This window comes from Numida meleagris, chromosome 2 (genome assembly GCF_002078875.1).
Source record: "Numida meleagris isolate 19003 breed g44 Domestic line chromosome 2, NumMel1.0, whole genome shotgun sequence".
NCBI classification, from domain to species: domain Eukaryota; kingdom Metazoa; phylum Chordata; class Aves; order Galliformes; family Numididae; genus Numida; species Numida meleagris.
The window spans coordinates 142102965-142116345 of NC_034410.1; the positions used below are offsets into that span (position 1 = coordinate 142102965).

Genomic DNA, 13381 nt, shown 5'->3' on the forward strand with positions numbered 1-13381 from the left:
TGCAAGCTGTTTAAGTTCAGGTAGAATGAAGACCATGTACTATGGGCTTGTAGAGAGCAAGGGAAGGATCCAGTTACCTAAACACAAGTGTTTAATGCCCTTTGAAACATACTTCCCAGCTTCCAGCTGTTGTGGTTTCTGGATTTCCCATAAATTGTGTGTCATACCTACCAGCTGATATCCAAAGAATCCCCTAAATATATACAGATCACAGGTTTGATTGCAGAAAGATCTAAGTATCTGGAGTGACTGAATTGCACGACTTAGGATGGGGCCTTGCATTTTTCCGTATTCTGAATGGTTAGGTACAGAAAGAAATCCATCATATCCACATTTTTTTTGCCAAACACTATCACATTGGTTGATTTGACTTGACATTGTAGTTTTATTTGTACGTTTCCTTTGTGTTTGACAAAATTAAAAACATTCTGGGGACTTAATGTGCAGAGGGTGTCAGTTTATTGAAAGGCTTTTATCCTTGTATTTTGGAGCTGATAATTACCTCTCATGAGTGAAACAAAAAGCTAGTCTCTGCTCTGGCTGCCTTTCATTTCCCTTTAAACTAAATGTGACTCCAGACTGCTATGTTTTCTTGGCAACGATTTTAGTAATATAGCAGGTTGTTACAAAGCAATGTTATTCGCGTGATACAAAATTAATTAGAAAAGTCTTCTGTAATTTATAAATATGCAATTATGGTTAAACAAATAAGAAGTTAAGCTTTTGCAAGGTTCCCAGTGGGTTGTTATTTGCATGATTCCAGTGCATCCAGAAGAGTCACTGATTTGTCCTCTGATATTAAAACACAATTTGCCTTATTCTATTGAGAATTGCAAATGTATTAAAACATATTTTTGGAACTTGTTCAAATGAATAATTATGAAAACAAATGAATTTGTGGAATAGATGTTAAGAAAAAGCAAAACCAAAATACCCTAATTACTTCCAAAGACCAAGTAAGCTTTTTCCAAATAAGCTAAAGAAGGGTGTAAACTTCATATTGCATTATATGACACCCCATATATTAAATTCAAAGAAATCAAAGCTTGAAGAAAGTAAATAGAGCCTCTTGTTCTATGTCCCAATCTGCTCCTCATGGAAAGTTCATATTTCTCCTCATTTCGCAGATTTGCTGATCTATCAGCCTGACTTCTTGTGTAGTAAAGGTCATAGAATTTTACTTCATGACTCTGAAGTTGAACTTAATTCCGCCTTTCACCTTTCTCTGAATTTTTTCTTAAATTATCCCAAACTTCCAAACTCATATCTGCCCTTTTCCAAGTCTTTTTTTTTTTCTTTCTTTTCTTTTTATCTAATGACAAACTGTAGAAGCCATTCAGGTTATTACTTGACCATTGTCGGTAACTTTTTCAGTTGTCTCTTTGCATCCACGCACAATGTTCCTTCACATGAGAGCAATCATGCTATTATATTTGTTGAATAGGTTCATAAGAAACAGAAACCTAGGTAACACACTTTAGCTACTCCTATCATGCTTATCCTATTGAATCAATATAGGAAAGAGCCATCAGTCCTCAACTGCCTTCTCATAATTTCTTCCAGATGACTAAACAGGATACAGTCCTCCTAGCAGACTCCAGAAAATGATATGTACTGAAAACTGATGCTGAGTTAAGAGTACAATTGAGTAAATGGAACATCAGTGATACAAGAACATCGGTGTGGCCTTCCTCATTTACATCAGATTAACTCCAGGGCTGAAATTTTGAGTAGATTCCTTATTAAAGATAAGCCTACTAAAACTACTGATAACAACTTTTCTACTGAATTAAATGATGACTTCCCATTGGCTCCACTAGGGACAAAATGTCATCTTGCACATCTGTAGGTCTAATTGGCCCTCTTGCCATAACTCCCTGGTATAAATCTAATGTAGTACTGCGGAAGTGAACAGAGTTGAATAACCCTGAAAACATCAAGTAATATTTGATTTTGAAAGTCAGAGAAAGTAATAGAAAGAATCAGTCCTGTATCTGCAAGATTGATAGTAAACTGTTGTCAGCTTGCATTCTTTTTTTATTTTAGCTCTTTGCATGGAAATAGTCTCTAAGGCCCGGTCTTGTCTTGTGTAACTTTAGGAATATAGTAAGTAGCATAACACAGGAGCAGAGTTATTCTAACATTCTGAATTAACTCCACTTAACTGTGCCTGCAGAAGATAAAACAATCTTCCAAAGAGCTGAATTATTCTGCTTGTTTGTCTGCTGAATGGGAATGTAAAGTGATTCAACTTTGCTTCCATTTAGGAGTCTGAAATTAGGCGATATGAAAAAAAAATCTTTTAATCCAGGAAGTTGTTTCTTTGATTGAATTTTTCTACCTCATTCTTTCGCTTACACTCAAGGGAATGAAAGGAAAAAGTGAAAATGCCTGTAGGTGAATGAATCCCAACAGGAGTTCTCATTCTGCACACATCAAGGAGAGTTTGATTCTCTTCCTAGAGGTGCTGGAGTCCATCATAAAAAGTGGCCTCAGAGCCCTGACAGAAGACATAGTGCAAACCATGAGTCTCATGTTCACATGTGATTCTGGCAGCCAGGAGTGATCAAGTTCAGCGACTTGGTTCACAGTCCTACCTCCCCTTCACATGAGAACAGGGGAAAAAACTGAACAAACAAACAAAAATTCAAACAAAGCAAAAAACTTCATGTCTTGGTAAAAACATGAAACCTTTCAAGCACATGTTGCCAAGGAAACCTCTCCTTGCTATCCCTTTCATCCTGCTTGTCTGCCTCTGTCTCCAGGAATAAGTGACACTGGGAATCTGTTCTTGAGCAGGGAGTGATTTGAAGCAGTTATATATATATGTATATTCAATACACATTCAATTCCAAATGTCACTTTTTTTTTTTTTTTTTTTTTTAGGTCATGGCAAGGTTTAAGGACATTGGAAGGAGAGGAGTTTAAAGAGGAAACTGATGTAACTGTTTACTTGTCTCACCTTGATGGAGAAGGAGGAGGTGAATTTATTGTTTACTGACATTCAGAGCTTCAGTATCAGAAACAAAGGAGAGGTTCCCATTCTATTAAATGTTTTGCAAGTCCTGTGCTGTTGTGGCCATCCCTGAGTACTAGATGTGTAATATGAGGAATAACAGGAAAACCATACTATTTGACCCTAGTCTGTGTATTAAATATATTCAAACAAACTCCTTCCTACACGTCAGTAACCATATAGCAAAGATCAGTGAATTAAGAGCACCGAGAGGTAAAAGTGTGTTATTTCTCCATTTTAAAGTTCAGATAAATGACAAGAGCTGAAAGCTGAACAATTCATGTGCTGGTATAAGAACAATTACTTCAATCTCCCTTCACTGGACTAGAGGATGCACTTTCCAGCTTGTAGGTGTAGTGCCTGCAGTGAAACCTGTCTGGGATCCCTGTACATTGAATGGAATAACTCAGTTTCCTTAGAGGGCTCAAGGACCGTAGGATCTGCTGAGTGTCATTATGACAAAAAAGACAAGAAAGTTTATTCAGATCCCTCTTTCTGCCAGTACAGGGATTTTTTTCCCCAAGACTACCTTAAAATCATCACTGCTATTCCACTCATTGCCCCAAGTATGTTTCTAAAGGGATCTTATCTATTTCCTATCTTTACAAAGCAGTACAGAAGTAAGGACTTGAAAATAGACACATCTAATCCTCAAATCTTTTTTACCATCTCTCTCCTGCATTTAATACACCACTAAAATATTAAGAACATTCACTAGGAGTGTGAAAATCACCTTGTTGTGACAGAACATTGGCTTTGTCCTCTGGTGTACCTGGAAAAATAGGGAAGACATTAGAATATCATACATTTTGATTCCTCCTTGCATTCTCCCACCCACTCGTATACTACCCCCTTGCTCACCTTTTGTGTAAAGGTTTTCTCCTGGAGGGGAGACAATAGGATTGAAACTTTTCAGTTTTATGAAGGAATTGAGTGGTTGGTATCTATATCTTTAGGGACCACTGCAAACATGTAGGTTTTATCTTAGAAGAAGAATGGGATGGAATGGAGTGGAATGGAATGGAATGGAATAGAATAGTTCAGTTGGAAGAGACCTACAGAAATCACACAGTCCAACTGCCTGACCATTTCAGGGCTAAACAAAAGTTAAAGTGCATTGTTGAAGGCTTTATACATGTCTATTGATCACTCACAGGCTTGGGGCATCAAGTACCCCTCTAGGAAGCCTATGTTTGACCACCTTCAAGGTAAATAAATGTTTCTTAACATCCAGGCTGAACAACCCATGACACAACTTTGTGCTGTTTCCATATGTTCTATTATTGTATAACAAAGAGAAAAGATAGATGCAAGGAGAAGGACTGCTTTCTGCCTCCTCATGAGCTGAGTTTTAAGAAAAAGTGGCCTCTGGAACAGAAAATGTTGGTCTCTTCCACTGAAGTATGTGAGCTTAGCACTGCCCTGCCAAGCCCTGTATGAAGCAAAAATTCTGCTACTTGGTACATCATAACATCAAATAGTCTATTGTCTGAACATTTTGGACACCATGAGGGAGGCTGAAATAAAGTGAAAATCATCAGAAAATTCAGACATCTTAGTGATCTTTTAGATCTTTTTTCACATGCAATTTCTGAGAAAGGGCAGTTTGAATTTCCTTGAGGGATGTAGGTGTGAAATAGTGTATGACACCAGACCATTCCTCTGTTTTAAATACTGTATTGAGGAGTGAATATTTTGGTGAAAGTTTCAGTACAGTTTTGCTCTCCAACATCTTTCTAGCAATATTTTTCACAGTACGTACACAGAATGTATGATTTGCACCAAACTTCTGCACAAATATCTTATGAAATTTGGCCCTCATATGATATACTCATTTCCTCATTTGTATACTCATTTCCTATTCAGGTCTCCAGTCAGTAACACAATGCATCTACAGATTTGTGTAAGAGAGTGATTGAGAGAAAGTGCAATAATTTCCGTATCAGTCTGTCAGGAGAGAACATGGCAATGAACATAAAGGTAGGAAAAAGCAAGGAGAAAGAAGGGAAATAAAGAGCTATTACAAGATGGAGATGAATGATCATTATTCGTCCTTAGAAGCCAAATGTAATTCTAAGCAAGCTAAAAGTATCACAAAGACAACCAAATGCAGTTTGGACAGAAGTAGTACTATGGCCGAAAAGAAAGTAATGAGTCATGAGCATTTCTACATCTTAAACCAAGCCTGCATTCAATAAATTGACACATGGATTTAATTGCTGTGACAAATGAGTACAGTGAGGGGAGTCAAATTCTGCTGGGTAATGCAGTCAACCAGCAAAATCCTGGCTGGCAGAGATATGTAGGTCAGTCATTATGGAGCACTGAGCAGAGGGAGTCCCTATTGTGAGAACCTAGATGGAAATCTCACAGTGTCTCACTCTGTCTAATAAAATAACAGCGTGAAAGTGCGTCTGGTTTCAACATCCTTCTTAATAACCTTTAGCAGAAGAGGAAGTTATTAAATAAAGTGGCAATTAACAAGACTGACAGAGCAAGAGAGTGGGATTTATTGCTGGATTATTCAGGTTGCTTATTTTTTTGGCCTTTTCTAAGCTGAGATTCTACCACTTTAAAAGCTAGCTTCATAAAGGAGTGAGTTGAACAACTGAGATCTTAAAGTTCAAAGAAAACAAGTTAATAGATTTATAAAACCAGTGTTCCAAATAAAGGAGGTATTATGTAGTTGCAGCCTATGCTCCACATCACCTCTGCCATAATCCATCACGTATGGAGGTGAACACTCAAAGGAGGCTGAAAAGAAAGATGATCTAAAGGGATGCAGAATTATTAAGGAATTATGTCCAGTCCCACGCAGAGATCTCAGCAGTGCTGAAATCATCCCTCAGCTCAGTTCTATCTGGTTGAAGTGTTATTTATATTCAAGGTTGAATTTTTGTGGAGTAAATTACAGCTAGAAAAACAAACTTGAAGAAATATGATGCAAATTCCTTCTTTGAGGTAGGAAGGACAACAATTATTTTCTCGCAGAGACTGATAAATGTATCATCTTCCTACTCAACCAGTACAGGTAATGTGGATGGGCTTATAACAACTTTCCACGTCCTAATGATGAATTTCCTCTAGGAGAAACAACACTTTTCCCTGCCCTTAAGTCCTCCTCTATCAGGATGTCCTGGTAGAAGAACTTAACTAGCCATAATACCAAGGTGCCTCTCTGACTAATGAAGCCAGGTGAACACATTGTAATTGATGAAAAACTCTTGTAAATACATGTGCTAATACCAGATTTAACAGCCAATTTGATGGGATTGTGGCTGGTTATAGGCAGTTTTGGACTTTGCTTTGCTTCTACTGCAACTGGAGAAATGGCACTGCCAAGAACTACAGCACATTAATTAAACATTTATAAAACATTTTTAATAACACAAATAACTAGGAAGATTATTTAGCTTTTTCCTAAGTACACTGTCAGGAGCTCCTAATGCTCACATCCTGCAGTCACATCACAACCTTTCTCCTGGAAATGCCATAATATTTTATAGAAAATTCTATACATTGAAATATCAAGATGCAATATTCTGTTGTTGAAATCAATACATTTTGATTTATTATTCTGTAATACCTTTTTTCTCTAATGTGATGCTCTTTTGAGCCCCACTAATGTAGGGATGATCATTGGAGCAGATAGGATTATGTACAGCTATGCAGTCAGCTCTGTTCTCCACACAATCATCTATAAAGGTCTCAATGGGTACTTTAATGAATCCTTACTATTAATCTTCATGGATAAGAATATTGAGTGAACATATTTTGCTTAATGAAACATGACTAGGTCAAAAACACCTTTTACAGCAAGTTATTGGTTTTGTGGATTTGTCCATGGAGTTTTGTTTATTTGCTTGTTTTCTTTCACATTGTGACTTTCATACTTATCTATAAAGTGCTTTTGCTTTTCCCTCCATTCCCACTTCTTTTTCATCTTTCTAATAACATGATTTTAGCAACATGGTTAAAACTGATTCAGAAAAAAAAACAAACTGACATTTGTTTTACACTTTTTTTTTTTTTTACAAATTCTCTTTCTGTCAGGGATCCAGATAATATTTTGATGGTTATTTTCTGTGGAAGATATTACATAAAGAACAGGGCTCAAAACATCAGAAGAGTCTTACACTGATAGAAAAGTGTAGAAAAAAAAATAGATAATTGAAAAAGCTACTCCTTGAGAATGTGATAGATGCAATCTAAAGATGATATGAGAACAACAATAAAAAAAAAGGACAATTTGTTGCATTTCTTCAGGGAGGCTCCTAGGTTACTTAGAGTGGCAAATGCTGACTTCCTGAATTCATGTGGCTTAGAGCTGAGCTGGGTTTCACACAGTACATAATGTGTGATGTGTTGCTAACAGAAGGATATATTCTTGCTATTAAATTATCTCAACCATATTTTGTAAGTATAGAAGCATAGATGGAGATAGAGGACAGGGAAATCCATACTGGATTTAGGGTAATCTCCAAACAGAGGAGAAATAATCTCTGTATTTAAGGGAACTTCCTTTATCAAATGGATTTGGAAGATGGTCTGATGTTATTTGTGACCTTCCAGCAGCAATGTCTCATTGCCAGAAACAGTCTTCTTCCCTTTGTTTATTTATTTTTGTTACAAAACCTAGCTCTGATGATTCATTAAGGCCTTGTGAGGTTTACAAGTCGATTCAGTTACTGCAGGAAGAGACAAAAATAAAACTGAGTTTAGGACACAAGAGACAGATAAGAATTATGTCTCAAAATTTATCAAGCACAGATCCTTCCTCTTTTGCAAATGAGAACACTAATCAGTAGTCTTGAGTCTGAGCTGAATCTCCAAGTTACATTAGGTAAATTATCATTTATATTCTGAGGCTGTATATGTTTGAAGTTGGATTGAAAGGGGTACTGGGAAATCTTGGGTGAGACAAGTTTATTAAAACAAAATCTGCACTGAAAATTTGTTCTCTGCATCTTTTGGGTCTGCTCATCTGTAAAGATCCAGGTCAGACTCCCCAACACACCATTTTTTTTGTAAAACAAAGCACACTACAATGAGTCAACTGGTCCATAACAATAAGGAATCAGTTAATGATTTTATATTACATCTTGGTTTCACATTCAGTGGGAAAAAGTGTTCCTTTTGTAATATTATTTTTGCATAAACCAATTCTACATATTTAGAAATAATAATAATAATAATAATAATAATAATAATAATAATAAAATGTGATGTGAGAAAAGACACCTGGGAAACAGGTGTAGAAATTTCTGTCCAAAGTCATTGGATAACCTTGAGAGAAGACAGAGATTAATCTCCTCTTTCCCACATCCCTGCTTGCAAATCAGAGCTTACTTAAATGAAAATGAGACATAATCAGACCCATTTTTCAGTGTAGAACCATACAAAGGCACATACATAAGAATCAGTGTTAGCTTGATCAAACAATGTATATTTTCCAGATGTGTCGTTGGGCTTTTTTTCCCCCTTTTTTGTTTTTCTGTTTTTTTTTTTTCTCAAAAGTGGCCAATCAAAATGGTTCCTGAGCTTCTCACAAACCTAGATAAATTTACCTTGGTAACTTTTCCAACAGAAGAATTACTATTACCTTATTTATAAGAAGCACTGAGAAACTAAGTTACTAAAACTTAGCAGCTACTGTGGTTTTCAAGTGAAAGTGGAGTTAAATCCACTCCAAAATGTTTCAGCACTGTAATGGAGTTCCCCACATAGGTTTAGATGGCCACATTTCCCTCAGTTAGCCCTATCCCCTTCAGCCCTGTATTTTATTTAAATTTTATTTAGTCCAAAGTTTGGTGTTAATTGTCTGGTGCAAAACAGAACTGCTGCAGCAACAGGGATTGAGGGAACCTTACACAGAATATCCTAGCTTGGTGATTAGAGCATCCACACAGGAAGTATGTTTTCCAATTCACAGAAAAATGGGAACAAAAATGTAAAGAGGCAATTAGTAAAAATGGTGAGGAATTATTGTGTATTTCCTTAGCGATATGAGACACAACACCTAAACTAGCAGATTCATCCCATGAGGGTTGACTATGGGCTCTGCTGATAAGATCCTTGATGTGATACCTAGGTCTTCAAAGCACTTAGACCTTACCTGTCCCTCTGCAGCGCCATGACTGATAGAAATTCTGAACATGCCTGGCAGCAACAGACTTCTGGGTATATCAGAGGATTCTCAAATGACTGAAGTCTTTCAGAAGTAGCTAGATAGGGTTTTCTGGGGATCTAATGCTGGATTTAGGATCATCCAGGTGGACTCAGCAGCCAAAAGTAATCTTTTTAAAATGTAGTGTTAGTTATCTTTGAGGAACAGGGCATTAAACGTTAAAAGAAAAGTCTCACAGGTTCCAGACCAGCCACCTAAGAAGGAGCAACTTACGTTAGCTGGGAATCTTGTCCAGCATAATTATCTGCCCAATTAGCTACTGTCTTTTTCTTCCTGTTTGCTAGCTAATCTAGGAACTGATTTACAAAGGTGACACACTGTTACTGTGCAATATTCATTATTTGCAAGTTATTTCAGATGGTAGTAGAAACAGACAGGAAAAATCAGCCTTCTTTGATATAAATACCAACAATCTCTCATATGTTTACAAGGATGCTGAGTTCCAATTAATGTGTTATAGGAAGCTTCCTAACATGAATTGCAGAAGCTCCCCTTTTCTATTTCTCAGCTCATGCCTTTTCACAAATGACTGTTTATCTGTATGGTCCCTTGGGAAATCTGTGCACATACGATGCTGGAAAAAAATAATGAATTTGCTTGGCGGGTGTGTGTGCTCATATGCACACACATACACACACTTCTTCTCCCAATAGATGAATGTTAACTTCATGCTATATGTACAGGCATTAAAGGTTCAAGATTAAGGAAAAAGGAAATATGCTTGTGGCAATAATTCCTGCAGGTCTGGAAACTAAGGTGGCTATAAATTGCCATTGAATCTGGCCCCTAATAGGGTTATATTTTTCCAATAATTCTCATGCACTTGTCACAGAAATTTGGCAAAATGGTCCACATCTTATATTACATGTCATAAATACAGTAATTTATGGTCTGTTGCTATCTTGCAATCTAGTGCATGGTACTAAATTTGGGAACAGCAGTTTTTGTTATTTTGGAAGTGTACTCAGTGGTGACATATCTTCAATAACCCTTTATTTTCTTCTCCCACTCCCCAAAATGACCAATACTTCTATTAATGGAGAGAAACTGAAAAGAATACAATAGTCCATGGAAAGTAAATGACACAAAGGAATTGTAATAGAAGGTACAAATTGTACAAAGGAGACTTAGATGGCTTAAGGAAATAGTCTAGAACTTCTCTTTTGGAGGATGATGCTAGTTGGAAGCTAACTCCTGTTGTCAATATGATCACTGCTCAGTCACTTGCAAGCTAAATTGTTTCAAAGAGCACTTTCCCTTTTAAGTACAGAGATGTCTGCATCACAGAAGCCATCAAGATAATCCCCTAGTAAAGTTAAGGGTGAAAACTCAAGCATAGAAGGACTTTAGGTATTTCCATCCTCATTTTTAACTTAGTATTTGTAAGGTCTCAGAAGAACTACTCCACATAGTCTGAAAATTCAAGACTGGTATAGCTCACTTAATGAAGAATAAATAATAATAATACTCTGTGAACAGCTGAGCACAACAGATGATCTTTCATCCGGTCTGATTGCCCAGCCTCCTCCCTAAGTATCAAAGACTATTCATGAGTTACATAGATAAAAAGTACAATAATACATCAGGTTTTAAAATTTTCAGTTAAACTAACAGGCTCATTTTCCATGCAGGAAATATTTCCTGCATGAAATAGGTTGCTTTTTGATTTTTTTTGTGTTTCATTTAAAAAAACATAATAAAAAGAGATAAGAGAGGAAATTCTTCTGACAGTTAAATAATAACAAAGTAGGCCAAGTCCTGCTTGGATTCCAAGTTCTCCAAAATAATTCATCATATTATTCATCATATTCTTTTTTTTTTTTTTTTTTTTTAAGAAGAAAATGGAATAAAAATGAAGCTTCTAAATAGCTCTTGGGTTTCCTCTGAAATCCGTATCAGGGTCTCCCAGTCCCCAGTCTGTTGCTCAGCTGGAGTGAAAGGATCACAGAATATCTAAGTTGTCATGTCGAGATAAACAGTCATAGGGCTTTTATGATGAAGGGAGAGAAATGCAGTCTTTTACTTAAGCAAGTCAGAAAAAAATCTTTTTCATTGTAGGCTGTGCTGTAACTAGGTCTGTCCCAAACAGCATAAAAGTCAGTGGTGATTTATTTACGATCAGACTGCACAGACTCAATTGGATGAACAAGGGTCCAAACAAGTGAGAATTTCACTTTCCATTGTTGCTGAAAATTTGCCTTTATTAGGGAACAAGGATGGGCTTCATCTCCTTCAGCTTCAAATATCTTCAGTGTAGGTGTCTCCAGCTGTGGTAGTCACTGTAGGTGTCTTTGTAGTCAGCTGAGAGAACAGGCATGAATGAATAAGTACAATTCCCATGACCTATTTTAGAAGTCTAAATTCAGACCCCACAATCATTTTTTATCTTTTCGTAGACCAGAAGGGTGTCCCAGATGGAAATGTCAAAATTTATTCACATGAACTGCACTGTAGGCGAATTGAAGTGATATAGTGGAACATGAAAACTGGTATTGTGAGATGCATTGTGGTATCATTTGTAAAGTCCTACACATAAAATAAATTTGAACTAAACCTACCAGCACTGAGGTCCAAAGAAAAGATGTCAAAGGAAGGTAGGAGAAAGACATTTTTAAAAGAAACTGAAAGGAGGAGTTTAAAACACAGGGAAAAAAAAAGGAGAGAAAACAAAGATACCCCAAACATACCTGAAATACAGAGATTAGAATTCTATTGACCTGAAAGAATGAAGGGCTAAATTAATCTTAATTGAAGAGTCCTGTAATTTACTAGTTTTATTTTGGGTAAATTATGCATAGAAAAAAATGTACAAATTCAGAATTTAACTTTTTCTAAAATGAATTTCTTCCAAATTTAAAATGTTTTCTTTATACTTTTAGCACGGCCCCATGCTAACATATCAGTTTTCCTACTTTTTCCATAGAAATTTAAAACCTATTAAGTCTTTGGCTGATGTCTCTGGGAATCATGACTACATTGATGGTGATGTTTGAAGAATCATCTGCAAGTTGGTGCCTGCAGACTTTTACCAGATCCACTTGCAGTAGACTTGATATCACTGATTTCAGTGGGGCACAGCGTTCTTCCCCCTGAAGTGTTCTATCTACTAACAGGAAAAGAGTCCAATGTCCACAAAATGAGTCTGAATGATAACACACTGAAAGAGACATATGTTCCATCAGTTTGTGAGAAAAAACTTGCATAGAGAGGGCTGAAGTAGCTCAGCTGGGAGAGCGTTAGACTGAAGATCTAAAGGTCCCTGGTTCAACCCCGGGCTTCAGCAGTGTTTTATGGAAGATTTTGGAGTTTCAGTTCTGGCCTTGTCACTAAAAGAGAGAAATGGACATATACTGGCTGATAAGAGGAGCTGGGGCCTTTGTGGAAGGGCTGAGAGATCAGAGAGAAGGAGATCTCATCAATGTCCATAAATATCTGATGCGTGGGTGCAGAGAGAACAGAACCTTGACTGTGCTTCCCAGTGTTAGGACAACAGGCAGCAGGTTCAAACTGTGGCTCCCTCTGGGCATCAGGAAGCTCTGTGTGGGAGCACTATGAGCACTGGCACAGGTTGCCCAGAGAGGCAGTGGAGTCCTCCTTGGAGATACTTGAAATCCATGTGGACATAGTTCTGGTCAACTTGCTGTAGGTGTCTGTAACTGAGCAGGAGAGTTGGACATGATCTTCTCTAGAGCTACCTTTTAACATCAGCCATTCTGTGATTCTGTCATCTGCAGAGCTTCGGTCAGACTTTGTAACAAAACATGGGCTAAAAATGATATCGATTCTCTACAGTGTGTTTTGCCTACACTGATCCTTATGCTACTACTGGAGTCGAATAATATGTTATCCTGGCTCAGATCTGCAGACTTCCGCCTTCTCCAGATGATGACCTTGTCTTTGCACTGCATAGAAGAGCTCAGAGACTCCAGACTTTTGGTATTTCACACTCCTCTGGTTTTGAAACAGCATGGTGTACTTGCTGGCAGCATTTTCATATCCCAGTTGTCTCTCCTGCCCCTTGTACCAGTGCAAGGGAGAGCTTTGTCATTAATCAACCTTGCTACGATTCTTATTACTCTAAAGTTATTATTCGACAAATTGAGTCGAATTGTGCTCTCATGATGGCAAAGATCTCTTTTCATGTGTGCAAGTCCCTCAATCATCCTGTTTACTGAATG

At 37.2% G+C, this 13381-nt stretch overlaps 1 non-coding gene across 1 annotated transcript; it reads left to right on the forward strand.

Annotated features, from left to right (window-relative positions):
- On the forward strand, positions 12414–12486 carry TRNAF-GAA. Its single transcript has one exon. It is a non-coding gene; the product is annotated as a tRNA-Phe (tRNA).